Source organism: Crocuta crocuta, unplaced genomic scaffold (genome assembly GCF_008692635.1).
Source record: "Crocuta crocuta isolate KB4526 unplaced genomic scaffold, BGI_CrCroc_1.0 scaffold316, whole genome shotgun sequence".
In the NCBI taxonomy this organism is placed as follows: Eukaryota; Metazoa; Chordata; class Mammalia; order Carnivora; family Hyaenidae; genus Crocuta; species Crocuta crocuta.
In genome coordinates, this window is record NW_027529682.1 from 1841551 (window position 1) to 1860580 (window position 19030).

General features: G+C 45.7%; 1 pseudogene; it reads right to left on the bottom strand.

Annotated features, from left to right (window-relative positions):
- Positions 1–19030, bottom strand: part of LOC144230713 (sortilin-related receptor-like) — a 64709-nt pseudogene that overhangs the window by 23701 nt on the left and 21978 nt on the right.

Below are 19030 nucleotides of genomic sequence, written 5' to 3' on the forward strand. Positions count from 1 at the left end.
AAAGCAGCCTACAGAGACACAATCAAATCTGAGTTCCTGATATGACTTCCCAGCAGCCTGTGTGATCAATGGTCCCCCCTCACCTCCCTGGACCTCCCCCTTAGGTGCTCCACAAAACTTTGCTCCCCTTTTTGTCTTGAATTGACCAATGTGGCCTTAGAATAGGAACCCCAATGTACTGCACCCATAAATCCTAAAAAGGGTATGTGCCCAGGACCTGCCACTCTCTCTGTCTGCACCCTGCATTCCTCCTGCCCACGTGTTCTTCCTCAGTAACCTACAAATGATAAACCTCTCTGATCCATTCTTCTTTGTCGTCTTCTGCTGACCATCTGGCACCCCGGGGCTCTGCTGAACACACGTTGATCTAACAAAGTCGTATACACATGCACTTTCCTGCTTTCTGCAGGCTCATCTGATAGCCATCCAACCCTAGTGCTGGACTCACCCATTCTTTAAGGAGCCCTGGTCTTCTTTTTTTGAAGAATGGCACGGAAACCTAGGTCTTAGTGACAGGTGCGCTTGCTGCTACTGCAGACTCCTCTCTCTGTCTTGGCCTTCTTAGCTGACAAAGCGTGGAAATAAGCACATGTACACCAACCGGCCCAGATACACCTATCTATTTCATGTGTGAGCATCTGCACGGACATTAAGATCAACGTGAGTTCATAGCAATGTCTCTAACCACAATCCAAGTGTAAGCACTGGCATTGGTAAATGAAAAGTTCACAAAACCTTGGGAAAGGGGATCACTGGAAGAAGTGCATAGTCACCCAGTGTCAGCTGCTGTGAAAGGGGAAGGTGCAGGGAATTCTCTAGGATACGTGAGTTTCGGTAAAATTTCTCTAAAACTTAGTCTCAATACTTTTGACATGCCTCATGTTTTCGCAATGATGATATCACAATCCCAAATACTGGTAAATACCTGAGATGGAAGGTAAGGACAGTAACAAGATAAGAAATGCAAAAGGAGGCAATGTTGGGCACAATCTGAAATTAACTTAAGGGAGAAAAACATTACAGAACATAATGAGACTACACAGTCAACCACTCAGGTGGGACCGTAAACCTTCACCACAAAGGCACATGTAATTATGTTCCCACACTGGTGAGCATCCTTGAGGGACTCTGAAAACCCCATGTAAGGTCCTGCGCATGCCATAAAAATAAATGGTAACACTCACATACTTCCGGGATCCTCAGAGTCACGAAGTCATTGGTGTTGTGCACCTTGCTCAGACACTGGACCTGGACTTTAACCTGATATGTGGTGTCTGGCTTGAAGACTTTCAATATCGTGCTTGTTTTATTGCTGTGGGTCTCCACAATCTTCCATATGCCCTCTCCAATTACTCTGGCCAAAGTAATAAAGATGCCGTCACGTGAGAACAGTGTAGGGATGTGGGGTGCCTGCCCCAACGAGTGGGGACCCACGGTGCGCATGCCACATGAGTTTACAGAACATCCAGTGGTAGTTAAGGGCACTGTTTTCTTCTCCCACAGCCAAGATGGGACTCACCTGTAGTAGACATTATAGACACAAGAGGCAGAGGGCATTTTCTTGGGCTGTATCCAGGTCAAAGTTACATTCCCAGAGAAGTCAGCTGTCCACTGAAGGTTCTGTACTTCGTATACAGTGAGTTCATCATCTAGAGAGATGGAGAAAAGGGGATGGAATGTGGAATCCTTGGATTTCAAAGGAACAAAGAGTTCCTTTGATTTTTAGGCCCACCTACCATGATCTAGATGGACAAACCACTGTCATCATCTTAAGACATTCCAGAAAAAGAGTTTAAACCTTCCTGTACAACCTCCCCCAGAGTCTTCTAAATATCCAGTCATGAAATTTTCATGATATTTCACCTCCTTGTCTACAGTGAGATCAGCTGTTTCTCAACAAAAAAAACTACAGGTCCAGGGAACAGTGTCATAGTAGGATCCATTACTGCTACAGACTGAATGTTTGTGGGACCTCAAAATTCATATGTTGAAACCCCAACATTATGGTGTTAAATGTTTGGGGGGTGTTTAGTCCATAAGGATGGAGTCCTCGTGAATGAGATTAGTGTCCTCATCAAAGCCACCCCAGAGGCTCCCTCACCCCTCCCACAGTGTGAGGACACAGAGAAGACCACCATCTGTGATCCAGGAAATGAGCCCTCACCAGACATGGAATCTGCTGGTGCTTTGACCTTGGCTTCCCGCCTCCAGGGCTGTGAGAAGTTTCTATTGTTTATAAGCCATTTGGTCTTTGGTGTCCTGTTACGACAGCCCAAAAGGACCAGGACACTCTCCCAAAACATTCCACACACAAGGACTGAGTTCGCCCCACCACAAAGCTTCGGGCTCTGGAGGCATGGTGCATCTACACGAGGTGGGACATACATGGAAAACAAATCCTTCACAGGGATGAGTTCAAGCTCCAACAGAGGCAGGACAAGCCTCACTTCACTGGGTGCTCCAACACTGGGCAAAAAGCAGTCTCCTCTTCAGACTGAGGAGAGGCTCCCAAGGAGGACTGCTGGAGTGGAGCAGGGGAGAGCTGAGGTCCCGCCCAAGGCCCCAGGGGTGGTGGCACTCACCACTACAGCCCCTCTTGTCACTCTTCTCTGAGCAGTCCAGGAAGCCATCGCAGTGCTCCAAGAGCACTATGCAGGCCTCGCCATCCTCACACATAAACTCCATGCTCATGTAAGTCAAGGTTCTATGTGTGGCAACAACACAGGGAGGGCCACGTTGTGGTAATGGTTTGTCATGTTTAGGAAAAGGGGTCTACATTCTCCGAACAAGTCAGCTTCTGATTCAAAACATGCTTCTGGGGGCGCCTGGGCAGCTCATTATGTTATTTGTCCAACTTCGGCTCAGGTCACGATCACATGGTATGTGGGTTTGAGCTCCACGTTGGGCTTTGTGCTGACAGCTCAGAGCTTGCAGCCTGCTTCGTATTCTGTGTCTCCCTCCCTGTTTCTTCTCCGGCTCACTCCCTTCCTCCCTTTCTCTCAAAAATAAATGAACACTAAAAAATTTAATTAAAAATTATGCCTCCAGGATGAGGAACGGTAACACCCACACAGGCACCACAATGCCTCTTTGACAGTAACAATTGGACTCTATCTTCAGAAAGGGCAAGAGCTTTGAAGTCAAATGATGTAGCGTGTATGCAGGTATTTACAAGCTCCACAATGATTCACCAGAACTGGCCACAGTTGGATGCTTCTGTTCTAGGACAAGAACTAGGCCATTTTCTATCTGAAACACCGCATCCACCTCTGAAAACCACACTTGGAGATGCAGGAAAAAAAAACCGGATAATGTTCCCACCAGAGAACAAGGACGGCAATAGGAATGGATAAGGGATCGAGAGATAATGTTGCTAGAGATGAAGAGACCCAGGGGTGGAGGCAGGGTGTAATGTTGTAACAACCATTCTCAATGGCGAGTGCTCATGTGAAGGAAGAATTAAAGACTTCGCTTGTCTCTGGTGTGGAAGTATAGACTGCAATTATACTTTTAAAAGAGCTCTCTACTAGAGTAATTCGCAATGAGAGAAAGGAAATGTGAGGCTTCTTACAAACCATAATCCTCCATCTCCTGGAAAATCATTGTATTATCAAGCTCTGTTATATGCTGAGCAGAAACTGGTTTGCTTTGGGGAAGTTGTAAGGAGGGCCTGGTTACAAATAAAACTGCATTAGAGCATTTAGAAAATGTTTGAGACCCACCAATATAAGAAACTCAGATGGAATTCATCCTCCCATCTATCCATCCACCTAACCACCCACTTACCCATTTACTCATCCAGGAAGCCAGCAACCCATTATCCACATACCCACTCACCAACCATCTACTCATCATCCAGCCAGCCAGCCAGCCACCCACCCATCCAGACACCCATCTATCCATCTACCCACCCACCTACCCACCAACCCATCTACCCCTTCATTTATCTCTCTACCCATCCATCTATCCATCCACCCATCTGTCCACCTATCCATCCACCCATCCACCCAACCATCTACCCATCCAGTGAATATTCATGGAGGGCCTACCATGAATCAGGTACTATTCAAGATGCTAAGACTTTGATGATGTGTAACACAAAGGACCTACTCTCGTAGAGCATCCTTTCTATTAAGAAAAACAGCCAACAACTCTGGTATCTTAGACCTTGATTAAAAACTACAAAGAAACATAAAGAGAGGAATAATAACAGAATGATGGGCAGGGGTCATTTCATATAGAAAAGTCAGGGAGAAACCCCGTGAAAGGCGTGGTTTTAGAAAATGTGAAGATCCCCATCACAGAATTATTCTACGTGGTAAAATATAATCAAACTACAGTTGATTGTAAAGCTGGTGGATGTCTGAGGTTTCTTTATGAAACAGGTCTCAACATTTTTAAAGTGGCAAAATATAGGTTTTAGAAACTGAGAATACAGTTGTTACTAATCTCTGAAGATTCCTCAATTGTTAATTAAATAAATGATTAATAAGCACTTAGAGCAGAATGCAGTGGCCATCAGAGGCCAGCTATTCTGAGAAGAATCATCGGTGCTAATCTCATTTCCTTTTTTTTTTTAAGTTTATTTATTTTGAGAGAGAGACAGAGAGCATGAGCAGGGGAGGGGGAGAGACAGAGGGAAAGAGAGAGAATCCCAAGCAGCTTCCTCACCACCAGTGCAGAGCCTAATGTGGGGCTCGAACTCACACACCATGAGATCATGACCTGAGCTGAAACCAAGTGTCAGACGCTTAACTGACTGAGCCACCCAAGCACCCTTCATTTCCTTTTTTGATAGGGTTCTCAGATTAATGGATTGAGGAAAATTGAAGAAGAAGCACATTTGTATTTGCCTTAAATAGTCACCATCCTTATGAACAATCCTGATTTGGAACAGGTTAAAGAAACTTATTTAAAGAATACTGATTAGGGGTGCCTGGGTGGCTCAGCTGGTTGAGTGTCCAACTCTTGATTTTGGCTCTGGTCATGATCTCACCGTTCATGAGATCGAGTCCTGTGTTGGGCTCTGTGCGACAGTTCAGAGTCTGCTTGGAATTCTCTATCTCCCTCTCTCTATGCCCTCCCATCCCCACTCCCCAACATGCACCAGCACTCTCTTTATCTCAAAATAAATAAACTTTTAAAAAATTACCAATTAGTGAATTAATCTTACCCAGGAGGAAGGTCCTAACGCATTTCTCTGTTAATTATTTTCAATGTTCACCTTACTGTGTGGTTGTTTATTGGGCTGAAACAGTCCTGCTATTGCCGGAGGCCATGCCGGCTCCAGCAGGTCCAGGGGTCCCTGAAGGATGGACGGTGTCGGTGAGAGAGAGAGAGTGAGCCCCGAGATTCTTTCTGATCACCAGGCAGGCATCTCCGTCCTGTCGGTTTTTGTATTTTTATTTAAAGGTTCAGCAACAAGATGAAGTCATAGAAAAGAATTTCTTACAATGGGAGGCCTTTTGTGATATTAATTACAGAATTATTTCGACCAAGGAAATAACAGAATGTTCTTAGTGAAAAACAGCATAACATACAAGTTGAATTGTATATAGATAAGCTAGGAGTTATTCTGTCTGGCTCTCAAGAAGATAAATGTTTCTGAGTTGGTCTATTTGTGGAAATTAACAGGGGGGCCCTAAATGTGTCAGTCTTTGCACCGGGGTTTATGTTTTAGCTATTTTATCTATCCTCATCTCAGCTGCCAGTGTAAGGGAGGGTGTTTGTGGAATGCAGGCCTTGAGGAAGGGACTGCATGCTTCACCGATTAGCAAAGAAATATGTAGTAGCTGTGTTTTGCTCTTAACCCCAAAATAGGCTCTTTGTCTCGGGGCCAGGCTCAATTGTAACTCTTGTGTTCTTAACCCCCTAAGTCTTGGATCTGCAAAGCCCATAGGAAGAGCCTTTTGACAATCGCCCATAGAGCTTTCATCTAAAATCTCTTTTGTAAAGGCAGAAATATGCTTTTCCTTATGAGGTATCTGTATTCAGAATATGGGTCTAATATGGAATATTGTGAGGGCTGGTCAATACCAGCAGGCTTATATCCAACGTGAGCCAATAGTAGCAGAAGGAGATACCAGTTTTCATTTCTCATGGGAGCAGCTGCAAATATTCTCACTTCCTTGCCGTGATTGCCATCCAGAGAGGCTGGTTCGGCTCCCGGCATGCTATCATCTGTGGGGAGTGTGGGATTAATCTGCCTTGTTCTTTTACTGTCCTAGAGGTCTATCTGATTTTTACACTATTCCCTATTTAGCATCTCTCTGTTGTTTCAGAATATTCCATCCTATAGGAGCTTCGAATGTGGCATGATGAAAAGGTCACAGCTTTGTCCAAAAATAAATAAATAAATGGGGTGCCTGGGTAGCTCAGTATGTTAAGCATCCGACTTCAGCTCAGGTCATGATCTCACGGTTCACAGGTTTGAGCCCTGCATCGGGCTCTGTGCTGACAGCTCAGAGTGCAGAGCCTGCTTTGGATTCTGTGTCTTCCTCTCTCTCTGCCCCTCCCCCACTTGCACTCTGTCCTCCCTCTCTCAAAAATAAATAAACATTTAAAAAATTAAATAAATACATAAATACGCAAATAATGAAGAAACCTAAATAAACACCTGGTACTGACAGGGGGATCTTTTCTGAAGCTAATTTTGCCATTTCTAAAAGGGAGACAATACCCAAATCGCAAGGTTATCATGAGAAAGGAAGCACGAGTAACGGGGTCTCCTGCTCTGCAGAAATCCTCCCCAGCACCAAATCCCTCTGAGACTACTCACGGCAGTTGGCCTCGTCCTGGCCGTCCTGGCAATCCTGGTGGCCATCACAGAGCCTCCAGTTGAGGATACACTTCTTTGGTTCGTGACACTCGAATTCAAACTGGTCACAGTGCCCGTGCTAAGTGGGAGTAGAGGCAGCAGCGACATTTGCTGGAAGAAGAGGGTTTTTTTTTTTTTTAATTCACTTTTCAGTACTCAGGGACCCAGTCGGCAAGAGCAACCAATTTGATGTAGTAGGAAATTAAGGAAAGGACAGTGCTTTAGAAATGATGATGGGGGCCTGGAGACAAAGGTGAGCTCTGGATAAGGAAGGCGGATGGACCAGATGTGGACATCTAATTTTGGAAGCTGGGTGTCGACAGATAGTGGTAAGTGACTCAACAGACCAGAGGAGGCTGAATGCCACCCTGAGCTGTTAGAGGAGGAAGCAAATTACCTGGAAGATCAACATCACAAAATCTTCAAAATGTTGGAAAGTCTTATCTCTGAACTGGGAGAGAAGAGGGAGAAAGATGATAAGGGAAGAGACTGAAGATTCCCTATGTCCCCTGCTCCCACTAGCCCCATCATGAGCCTATCATCCCGTACGTCAGTCTCACGGAAGACCGGAGCATTATAATGTGAAGGGTAAAAAGGGCTGGTTAGACAGGCCCAGCTAAAGGCAAGAATATTGTACTGAAGAAAAGGGGTTACACCCACAGCTTGCTGAATGCGAAGACCCTGGTCCCCTTCTTCATAAACCCTGCCAGTGACACCTTTATTCTCTAGGCAGTAGATTACTGTAAAAATCTTCTCTAGGGAAATTGACCAGACTCAGGGACAAGTCCTTAAGGAACCCGGATCAAGAAACAAACAGCCCAACCATGAAACTCAGAGCTATGAGTCTACCTGTGTGCAGGGAGTCTCCTAGCGGTGTTTTCATCCACAGCCTTAAAACAAGCAAACAACTCAGGATTATCTGGGATAAACCTCTGACATGAAAGACTGAAATCAATATAGATCCCCTTCCCTCCTCCTCAGGAAAAAGAAAATTTGGAGGAAACAGGGATTTGGGGTTTTTAAAAATAGTTTATTGTCTAGTTGGTTTCCATATAAAACCAGGTACTTATCCCCACAAGTGCCCTCCTACATGCCCATCACCGCCCTTTCCCCCCCCCCCACCTCATCTGCCCTCAGTTTGTTCTCAGCATTCAAGAGCCTCTCATGGTTTGCCTCCCTCCTCATCTCCCCAACTATTTTTCCCCTTCTTCTCCCCCATGGTCCTCCATGAAATTCCTCCTAATCCTCCTATACGTGCAAACATATGGTAGCTGTCCTGCTCTGCCTGACTTATTTTGCTCAACGTAACACCTTCAAGGTCCATCCATGTTGCTACACATGGCCAGATGTCATTCTTTCTCATTGCCATGTAGCATTCCATCGTATAGATAAACCACATCTTCTTGATCCATTCGTCCGTGGATGGACACTTAGGCTCTTTCCATGTTTTGGCTATTGTAGAGAGTGTTGCTATGAACATTGGGGTACATGTGCTCCTATGCATCAGCAACCCTATATCCCTTGGGTAAATTCTTAGCAGTGCTACTGATGAGTCATAGGGGAGTTCTATTTTTAATTTTTTGAGGAACCTCCATACTGTTTTCCAGAGGGGTTGCACCAGTTTACATTCCCACNATCTATATGTCTGTTTTTGTGCCAATACCGTACTGTCTTGATGATCACAGCTTTGTAGAAGAGCCTAAAGTCTGGGATGGTGATGCCTCCCGTTTTGGCTTTCTTCTTCAACATTACTTTGGCTATTCGGGATCTTTTGTGGTTCCATACGAATTTTAAGGATAGTTTGGAAACAGAAGTTTCATAAGAAGAAAACTTCAAAAAATAAATATCCTTAATATGCTCAGAATGAAAGAATACAGGTGTCTGCATGAAAACGGACAAGATGTCATGAAAAAGGAATAGTACTAGAAATTTTAAATCTTTTAAAATTAAAATCATGCTAACTGAAATGGAAAACTCAGTAGGAGAGCTGAACAAGAGAGTGAATTTTCCAGAAAATAGGAGAGAGAGAGAGAGAGAAAGAAATTTAAAAAAATAGAAAAGAGGACCATGTTAGTAGATCCAATGCATAAATGACACGAGATCCCAGAAGAAAGAGAAAACAGAAAAGAAAATACCATTAATGGAATATTCCAAGGAAAACTCCCCGAACGCAAATACATCAACTTCCAGAATTAAAGAGCCTATCAGTGTCCATCCACCACACTGGATGGAAAGGGACCTGCGTCAATGCACATCATTGTGAAATCTCAAAACACTGGAGCCAAAGGGAATATCCTACAAGCTTCCAGAGAGTTAAAAATATATATACAGGGCTCCTGGGTGGCTCAGTCGGTTGAGCGTATGACTTCGGCCTAGGCCGTCATCTCGTAGCTCATGGGTTCGAGCCCCGGGTCAGACTCTGTACTGACAGCTCAGAGCCCAGAGCCTGCTTTGGATTCTCTCTCTCCCCACCCCCCCCACATGCTCATGCTCTGTCTCTCAAAAATAAATCAACATTAATATTTTTTTAAAAAGTGACATAAATCAGCTCAAAATCAAAATGGCTTTGGATTTCCCAAGAGTGGCTCAACGGCAATGGAACACTGCCTCCCAAATTCTTAAGGAGAATTACCGACAACCTAAAATTCCAAACCTAGACCAACAACTGTCCACCACATCTGAAGACAGAAGAAAAACACTTTCAGATAAGCAAGACCTCAGTGATACATCCCCCGTTCTCTAGAACCTTCTGGAAAATGTGCTCTACCAAAATATGGGATTAAACTGGAAAAGGGAGGAGAGGGGAGAAATCTGGGATATAGAAAATAGGAGCCCCAACATGAAGGAAGTAAAACAAGTCTTTAGGATGGAGAAACCATTTCCCACAAGACACCTGTGGCCCAGGCATCAAGAGCAACAGGCACAAATCCAAGCAGCAAGCCCAGGAGACATACACATTGAAGGCAATCCTCTCTGTGTCCTTGGCTGCTGTGCCACCCTACGCACCTGGCAAAGCTACCAGAGGGTGTGGTCCAACAACACAAGGGAGAAAACTGAGAAAAGCAAAATGCGAGACCCAGGAAGCAGTGAATCTGAACCAGGAGGAAGGCACGCAGTGGGCCTGGAGGACCCTGGGCCCGGAGTGGGAGATCTGGACTATTCGAAGCGAAATATCAGAAATCACTGATAATGGGGACCTTGGGGAGAGTTACCCTCAGCGGTGATGGAGAGGAAAAAAGCATCAGCCAACGTCACACGTAACCTGAGCTAACCAACACAACAAAAACCAATGACTAACTTTGAGATATTGTGTTTATTCCATGGTTTTAACTGGACTTTCAAAGGGCCTCTCCTGTCCCCAGAATCACGCTGTGAAAACAGTGTGCATGAGGAAAAGCTGTAAAAAATGAGGCTAGAAAGTGAGGTCAATGCACATCACAGCACTACTGCCTGGACAATGAGGGGGCCGCCAGAAGGTTCCAAGCTAGGAGGACAAGATCACGCATCATTGTGCGGCCTCTCTGAAAGTAAACTGACAAGGGGAGAGATACAAGACCCAGACACCTGTTAGGAGACTCGCAATGAAGAAACCAGATCTGAGAGCCTGAGAGAACCTGAATTAAATCTGCACTGATGACTTACCTACAAAAAGAATCACAGAAGCTGAATGGAAAATCCAAATGGGAATCTCCTCACTGAACTCAGCAGAATTTTCTAGAGTCGGATAATACCCTGATCCAAATTTCAATAACCAAAAGACAATTTTGAGAGAAGGAGAATCGAGACACTAACCAGATGGCTGGGTCTTGGGGGACAAGGACAGAGATTTTTAAAAAAGAATTTTTTTTTACAGCTTGTTTTGAGAAACGTTTTTAGGACACATTTGTCTGTGGGGATTCCAAGGGGTACACAGCACGATCCCAAAACACAAGGATCGCAGAGTCACTTGGAGAGGAAAGACGGCCACACGTGAAATGACCTGGAAGCAGCACATGACAGATCATAGTGAGGGATCAAAAGGACAGTGGCAAACGTGAGACTGGAAAAGAGATTAATTATATCAACCACAGGCCTCGGTGAAAGCCCCACGGTGCTCAGCCTGAGACCGAAAATAACAGTGTACGTGTTCCAAGCAGGAATATCAAACTTTAGTGACCCTAAGGTTACCTGGGGAGCTCCTGAGCTCCATACAGATATCCTAATTCTGTATTTTTTTTTTACAAATAGTTTACTGTCAAGTTGGTTTCCATATAACAGCCAGTACTCATCCCCACAAGTGCCCTCCTCCACGCCCATCTCCCTCCTCCACCCCCACACCCATCAGTCCTCGGTTTGTTCTCAGCATTCAAGAGTCTCTCATGGTTTGCTTCTCTCCCCGTCGCCCACTATTTCCCCCCTTCTTCTCCCCCGCGGTCTTCCGTTAAGTTCCTCCTAATCCTCCTATACGTGCAAACATATGGTATTTGTCCTTCTCTGCCTGACTTATTTCACTCAGCATAACACCCTCAAGGTCCATCCATGTTGCTAAACATGGCAAGATTTCATTCTTTCTCATTGCAAATGACATCAGATAAAGGGCTAATATCTAATACTGTATTTTTTAAAACAAATGTCCCAAGTGATGTCCCTTACAGGTGGTCTTCCTTCCGTATACTTTGATAAGAACTGAGGACATATCAAGGTCTCTTTCAGCCAACAACCGTCTCTTCTCTCATCATAAACCGAGTTTGATACAGCATCATGTTGAGGGAAGAACACATCACCCTCACCTCTGTCACGCCTGCAGTTAAGGGCATGTACTAGACAGGGGTCTCAGGGTTTACCCCCCACCCTGCCTCCAGCAACATGGGTACTGTCCACACCTTTAGGTGTCTCTCTGTGTTCGGCCACTAGATGGCAGTGCTTACCCTCCTTTAGGAGGTGAGCCTCCAGCTCGCAGGCAGGAAAATCGGACTCTCCCCTCTGGGAGTGTAACACACACACACACACACTTCCCCTATAATTCCCGTTGTGATTTCCTGTGGAAAAGGACCCAAAGGTGGCCCACCCGCAACCAGGATGGGGAGCAAGGGAGGTGGCCTCTGCGCAGGAAGATCTAAAGGCTGTTATAGGAGAGGAGACAGACACTCCAGGTAGAGTTACACTGGTCGCCCTGCTCTGGAGGTGAGCAGCAGCCTGCCACCAAGCACAGGGTCCGGAAGGCAGGAGACGCTGCGCCCAGGATGTCCCTCTCAGGGTCTGCCCCGCAGAAACAGGTGCCCAGGGAGAGGGCGGGGCCTACACTCACCTAGCGAGAGACAGGCTTCCTCGTCGGAGGCGTCTGCACAGTCCCAATAACGTCGCACATCCAGCTGTCCATCCGGAACGCCCCGCTGATTCAGCGGAAGTAACTGGGCAGACACGTGGGGGGCCTGGGAGTCAGGGAGGGAAGAATGGGTGAATCTCAGCAAAACACAAGCAAGGAAACTCAGAGGGTCACAGGAAGCTGTGGTCTCAGACCACAATGTGCCCCACACTTAGTATGGCTGTCCCAGTTTTCTCTGCACTGGCCTAGGGAGGGGCCAGCGTCAGGCATAGTTCTGAAGAGCAGCTCATCTAAATATCATTTATAATGAGGCATCAGAACAGGATGCAATCTATTTCCCTTTTTGGGGCAGATTCATAGCTCCTATTGTGTTTGCTCTGGGCTAATATTCTAATTAGTTTGCTCTTGCTCAATAGAGACTCAGTGCTTTTGCAGGCAGATGGAGGGAAGGGGACTCAGGACTCACAGGGAGGCTGAGAGAACTCATCACACTGAGGCTAAACACTGTTCTGGTGAACGCTCAACTACAGCACCTCCCGAGATCTTTTTCGGATTTGAGAGTACCAGAGAGGAGAGTATCAGGCATGTGTTGTACACCAGGCCTCTCAGAGGTGGTGAGGCACACATGTCATCTGGAGGTCTTGTTAAAATACAGATGCTGGGATGGGTGTGGTTTGATCCAGTGCGTCAGCATCCCTCCTCATCAGGAAAATACAAATCAAAACCACACTGAGATACCACCTCATGCCAGTCAGAGTGGCTAAAATGAGCAAATCGGAGGACTCTAGATGCTGGCGAAGATGTGGAGAAATGGACACCCTCCTACACTGTTGGTGGGAATGTAAACTGGTGCAGCCCTTCTGGAAAACAGTGTGGAGGTGCCTCCAAAAATTAACAATAGAACTCCCCTATGACCCAGCAATAGCACTTCTAGGAATTTACCCAAGGGATACAGGAATGCTGATGCATAGGAACACATGTACCCCAATGTTCATAACAGCACTCTCAGCAATAGCCAAAACATGGAAAGAGCCTAAGTGTCCATCCACGGACGAATGGATCAAGAAGATGTGGTTTATCTATACGATGGAATGCTACATGGCAATGAGAAAGAATGACATCTGGCCATGTGTAGCAACATGGATGGACCTTGAAGGTGTTATGCTGAGCAAAATAAGTCAGGCAGAGAAGGACAGCTACCATATGTTTGCATGTATAAGAGGATTAAGAGGAACTTAACGGAGGACCTTGGGGGAGAAGAAAGGGGAAAAATAGTGGGGGAGAGGGAGGGAGGCAAACCATGAGAGACTCTTGAATGCTGAGTCTCTCTTGAATGCTGAGAACAAACTGAAGGCAGATGAGGTGGGGGGGAGGGAAAGGGCGGTGATGGGCATGTAGGAGGGCACTTGTGGGGATGAGTANGCTGATTCAGAAAGGAAGCCTGGGGTGGGGTCAGACACTGCACCTCTTATAAGCCCCAAGCAGATGGAGACGCTGCTGGTCTGCAGACCACACCTGCAGTGGCCAGGCTGCAGAGCGCTTTCTGTGGCCTACAAAATACCCAGAAGCAGGAGAAGCCAGCCACGCTGGATTTCAAAGAGTGAGGGGATAGAAAAGAATTCGGAGAGTTATTACCCACCCCCACCCCAAATACAGAAAGGTGGTGGTGTGCTGTCTATTCCTGGTCAGGGCACTGCCCCAGGACACTTTCCTCCACAGTCCTTCTCATCAGACCAGTTCTCAGAGTCATTCTCCCTGTCACACTTCCACCTGTTGGGGATGCAGTGGCCATTCTCAGACTGGAACTGGAATTAGCGGGAGCAGTTTGGGGCATCCGTGTGATTTTCTGGGGAGATGGGCCACACCGTCATTCACTGGTCCTACACCAGTGTGCAGCCTGCACAACCCTACCAAGATTCGGTGGGTGGCAAAGAAGATCTATATCCACATAGAGAAGCCCATCTTCCTGGATACCAACTCCTGCTTCTCTGAGCCAGGCTTCTTTATCTTACAAATAATACCCGACTTTCTGACACTTTACAAAAGGAATGACCTAACTACTGATGATACCCTGACAGGGACAATGACTCTATTAAGTTGTGGAATCTGTTCACTCATATGTAGAACTTAAGAAACATGACAGATGAACACAGGGGAAGATAAGGAAAAATAAGAAACAGAGAGGAAGGCAAACCATAAGAGATTCTTAAATCCAGAGAACAAACTGAGGGTTGCTGGAGGGGAGGTGGGCAGGGAGATGGGCTAAAAGGGGGATGGGCATTGAGGAGGGCACTTGTTGGGATGAGCACTGGGTGTCACATGTAAGAGATGAATCGCTGGGTTCTGTTCCTGAAGACAAGACCACATTGCATGTTAACTAACTGGAATTTAAACTTAAGGGGAAAAAAAGCTGTGGAATCTGTAACTTTTCTTGGGAAGAGGGAAGCGCACTCTGAAATATTTACTGTAATTCCTCTACCGTATTTCTTAGACATAATGTGAACTTCCCAGCTGGGGAAAGAAAAGCAAGGGAAATAACATCCCCCCACCCCTGACGCCTACTGGGGGAGGGGAGGGAGGAACTCTGTTCCTTACATGGAGGCTCACTCGGGAGCTGGCAGGAACTAGAGCTGAGAAAACAGAGCCCTTGTGGGAGTGTGCCAAACGTGGCCTCCTTAACCACAGGAATCGCCAGGACATGGAAGTTAGGGATGGGAGGCGGAGGGTCCGGTATCTTACCACAGTTGGCTTCATCGGAGTATTCACCGCAGTAATCCATGCAGTCGCATTTCCAGATCAAGCCAATGCACACTCCGTTCTGGCACTGGAAACTGAACTCATCGCACACCTTGTGGAACTCAGGGTCTTGGGCAAGATGAGGAACAAGGTTCCGCTGCACCGACGCTGCACCGACGAGTTTACGAGAGTTTCCCCGTGGAAACAAGACGAGACCGCCAATATCCCCCTCCAAGAGACAGGCCAGCTACAAGCTTCCTGGACAGCAGAAGCCAGCTGATGGTCTCACCCTTGGGAGCTCAGATGGCAACTATACTTGGAAATAGGGTCTTAAAGAGGTGGTGAAGTTGGGGGCGCCTGAGGGGCTCAGTCGGTTAAGGGTCCTAGGCGGACACGGGGAGAATCTGGCAGATGGGGAGAGAATGATTTACCCTACACCTCGTAATACTTTTTTCCATTTTGAACCTTGAATACGTATCACCTACTCAAAAAACTTAGTATGTATTTTCCAGAAAAGCTTCAGTGAATTAAAAAAAATAAAATAAAGGAGGAGGAGAATCCTGAGTATAAACCCTGGTCTTTTAAAGCTTTCATAAATCACCATCTTAATTCTTCAGGAATTCTAAACCAAAGCCCTTTGGACGAAGTCCATCCTAGAAATGTTAAGAACCTTAGGTTTTACACTTAGCAACGAGTTCTGAGTATGAGGTAACCCCTTCTCCTGAACACAGGGGTGCCGCTGGACGTTAGGCTTAAACGTAACTTCTAGCACATGAGTCACTGGCCACTGCAAACCCAGCTCTGAGAAGAACAGCTCTGGGAGGGTTGTGTGTGAGGCAAGAAAAATGTGTTTTAATCCCCTTAAAAGTCATCCTGCCTAGGAAGTTATTCTAAGGACATCAAAGACAGAAACAGTGAGTGAGTACCATGAGTCAGGGAAATATTTAATGTCACTAACTATTAAAGCCTTTTTTTTTTTTTACAAATAGTTTATTGTCAAGTTGGTTTCCATATAACACCCAGTGCTCATCCCCACAAGTGCCCTCCTACATGCCCATCACTGCCCTCCCCCCCACACCCATCAGCCCTCAGTTTGTTCTTAGCATGCAAGAGTCTCTCATGGTTTGCCTCTCTCCCTCTCCCCCACTATTTCCCTCCTTCTTCTCCCCCATGGTCCTCTGTTAAGTTCCTCCTAATCCTCCTATACGTGCAAACATATGGTATTTGTCCTTCTCTGCCTGACTTATTTCGCTCAGCATAACACCCTCAAGGTCCATCCATGTTGCTACACATGGCCAGATTTCATTGTTTCTCATTGCCATGTAGTATTCCATGGTATAGATAAACCACATCTTCTTGATCCATTCATCTGTTGATGGACACTTAGGCTCTTTCCATGTTTTAGCTATTGTTGAGAGTGCTGCTATGAACATTGGGGTACATGTGTTCCTATGCATCAGCATTTCTGTATCCCTTGGGTAAATTCCTAGCAGTGCTATTGCTGGGTCATAGGGGAGTTGTATTGTTAATTTTTTGAGGAACCTCTACACAGTTTTCCATCTCTATCAGGAACAGAGTGTAAGTTTCCCCAAGTCTCCCTTGACCTTACATTTTATCTCTTCAGTTGTTTTCACTAATGCAATGAATGGGAGTTTGTTTTGTGTAATTTTAATTGTATACTTTTAAAAAAGGTTTTATTGTGGAGAAACGGGCACACTCCTATATTAAAGTCTTTTTTTTAAGTATAAAATTAAAATTACACAAGACAAACTCCCATTCATTGCATTAGTGGAAACAACTGAAGAGATAAAATGTAAGGTCAAGGGAGACTTGGGGAAACTTACACTCTGTTCCTGATAAAGATGCTTTGGGCATAATCACTCAGAAATGCAATATGGCAACACTTAATGAGAATCATGAAAACACATCAGAACTTTTGACCCCACAATTCCATACCAAGAAAACATACCCTGATAAGTACCTTCAAGAAGAATGAAACCTTCATTTCCAAAGAAAGGTATAATTTCACTATGCAGGATCGTGTAAAATTAAAAGCACAGTCATGCCCAACCAGGAAGCAACTAAGTAAACTATGTCTGAGAAATCCAAAGGGAATATGCATCTGCCATGAAAACCCTAACTGGAGAAAAATACAGATAGTAGCAAACACCTTTGTTTAATATTGAGACATGAGAGGAACAGAGTATGTGATGTGTAGACAATGACCATCCCATGAAGATCTGGAATGTACAGTGCAAAATAACAAGATATATAATATATATGTATATTGGTCTCTGACCCTAATTAGTGGCACAGAGCTCTTAAACCCTTATAATTTTCTAGGTGATAAGAGTGTTCTTTGTTCTAATGGAGCAACTCTGGATGGACTCAGTATAGCTTTAGGATGAGGGCTAGTCACCAGAAAAACCATGCCATGATTAGAGGCTTGTAACTTTGAACCCCATCCCCCACCCTCCAGGAAGGGCCAAGGGATAGAGACATAGGTCTATGCCACAAAGCCTCCATCAACGTCCCAAAAGTATCAGGTTCAGAGAGCTGCCAGGTTGCTGAGCACAGAGAGGCTAGAGGAGTGGCAGGTTCGGACAGGGCACCAAAGCTCCACATCCGTTTCCAATACCTTGCCCTACACATGCCTTCCATCAAGACGTTCATTCTATCTTTTTCAAATAAATTGGAAAAATGCGCTTCCCTGAATTCTGTGAGCCATTCTAGCAAATCAATGAAACCAAGGAAGTGGACGTGTGAACGTGGATTTACAGCTGGTCAGACAGAAGTTCAGGTGACAGTTTGAGGCTTGTGACTGACCTCTGAAGTCAGGGGCAGTGCTGGGGACCACACTCTTCCCCTGTGAAATTTCACTTGATCCCAAGGAAGACAGTGTAAGGAATGAGTCAACTGAGGGACACCAGCTATGGAAGAATTGCTTGGTGTGAAAAACACACACTGGGTGGCCAAGGAGTGTTGAAGTCTTCTGTGAGCAGAAAGTTGCGAGCAAAGGAGAGACACGGGGATTTGTTTCTGACAGACATTAAAGAGAAAGGATAAGGAAAGAGGACCTTAAAAATATTTGGTTGAAAAGGGGATGTTGTATATTGTGTTTGTGTGCTAGCTATTTTGTGAAGGTAACTGACAACCTCAGAATTCTTTTCTAAATCAATTATGTGTATGCTACCTTCAGGGATGGTAAGCCATTTTACCAGAGGACCATAATAGAGAACTCTTAGCCATCAAACACTCTATTTACAGAGAAACTGTGGGCTGAGTTCTGGCAGAACACTGTCATTTCTGTCTTTAGTGACTGTAGTTATGTAGTTAGCACTCTGGGTAGGTTCACTGGTTTCCATTTCTTTCCCTGAAGGTTGTGATGGAAAAGCAATGAGGCAAAATGGCTTCCCTGACAATGAAGACCATACCACACACCCCTACACATCCTGCGCAACACCATACAGAACTTGGAAGGCTTCTTTGGTTGTCAGAGTGGGCACAGCGGTCCCTGGCCCATCTGTTGCCTCTTTTCCTGAACAGCAGACACTGGGGAAACAGCAAGGGAAGGCATTTACTGCACTTCACTGGGTCCTCATCAGAACGTCCTGGCAATCCATGTCATCACACGCCCACTGCTGGGGGATACAGTGCCCGTTGTGACACTGGAAGTTGGAGGCCTCTCAGGTGTGTTAGCTGGCTGCCGGCAAAAGAGGAGAGAGAAAATGTCAATGCCGCCCTCACCGCTGCTCCCCAACCAATCACCAAGGGTCAGACTGAAGAGACACCATCCTGGGTCATAAGGTGTGGATCGGAGTGCCTGAGTTCCTCCCTGGCCAGGAGCTAGGCACCTAGAGCCACCCTGAAGGTGGAGGGCAGCCTCCTGATGAAGCGACTGCTTGGCTCTGTGGGTTTGTAAATGTTGTACACGTCAAAAAAAAATCATTCATTTTTTCACGACCACCCACGATATAAGGATTATTCCCCATCTACAGGTGAGAAACAACCTGAGAGAGATAAAGAAACTCGAACACGTTCACAAAGAAAATTCAGTAATGGTGCCAGGGCTATAGGAGCCCAAAGCCTCTGCTGCCCCTGCTCTGTCTTGCTACTTCATCTTCTCACAGAAACCCACTCACTCATGCAAATTCTGTGGGACAAGAAGAAGT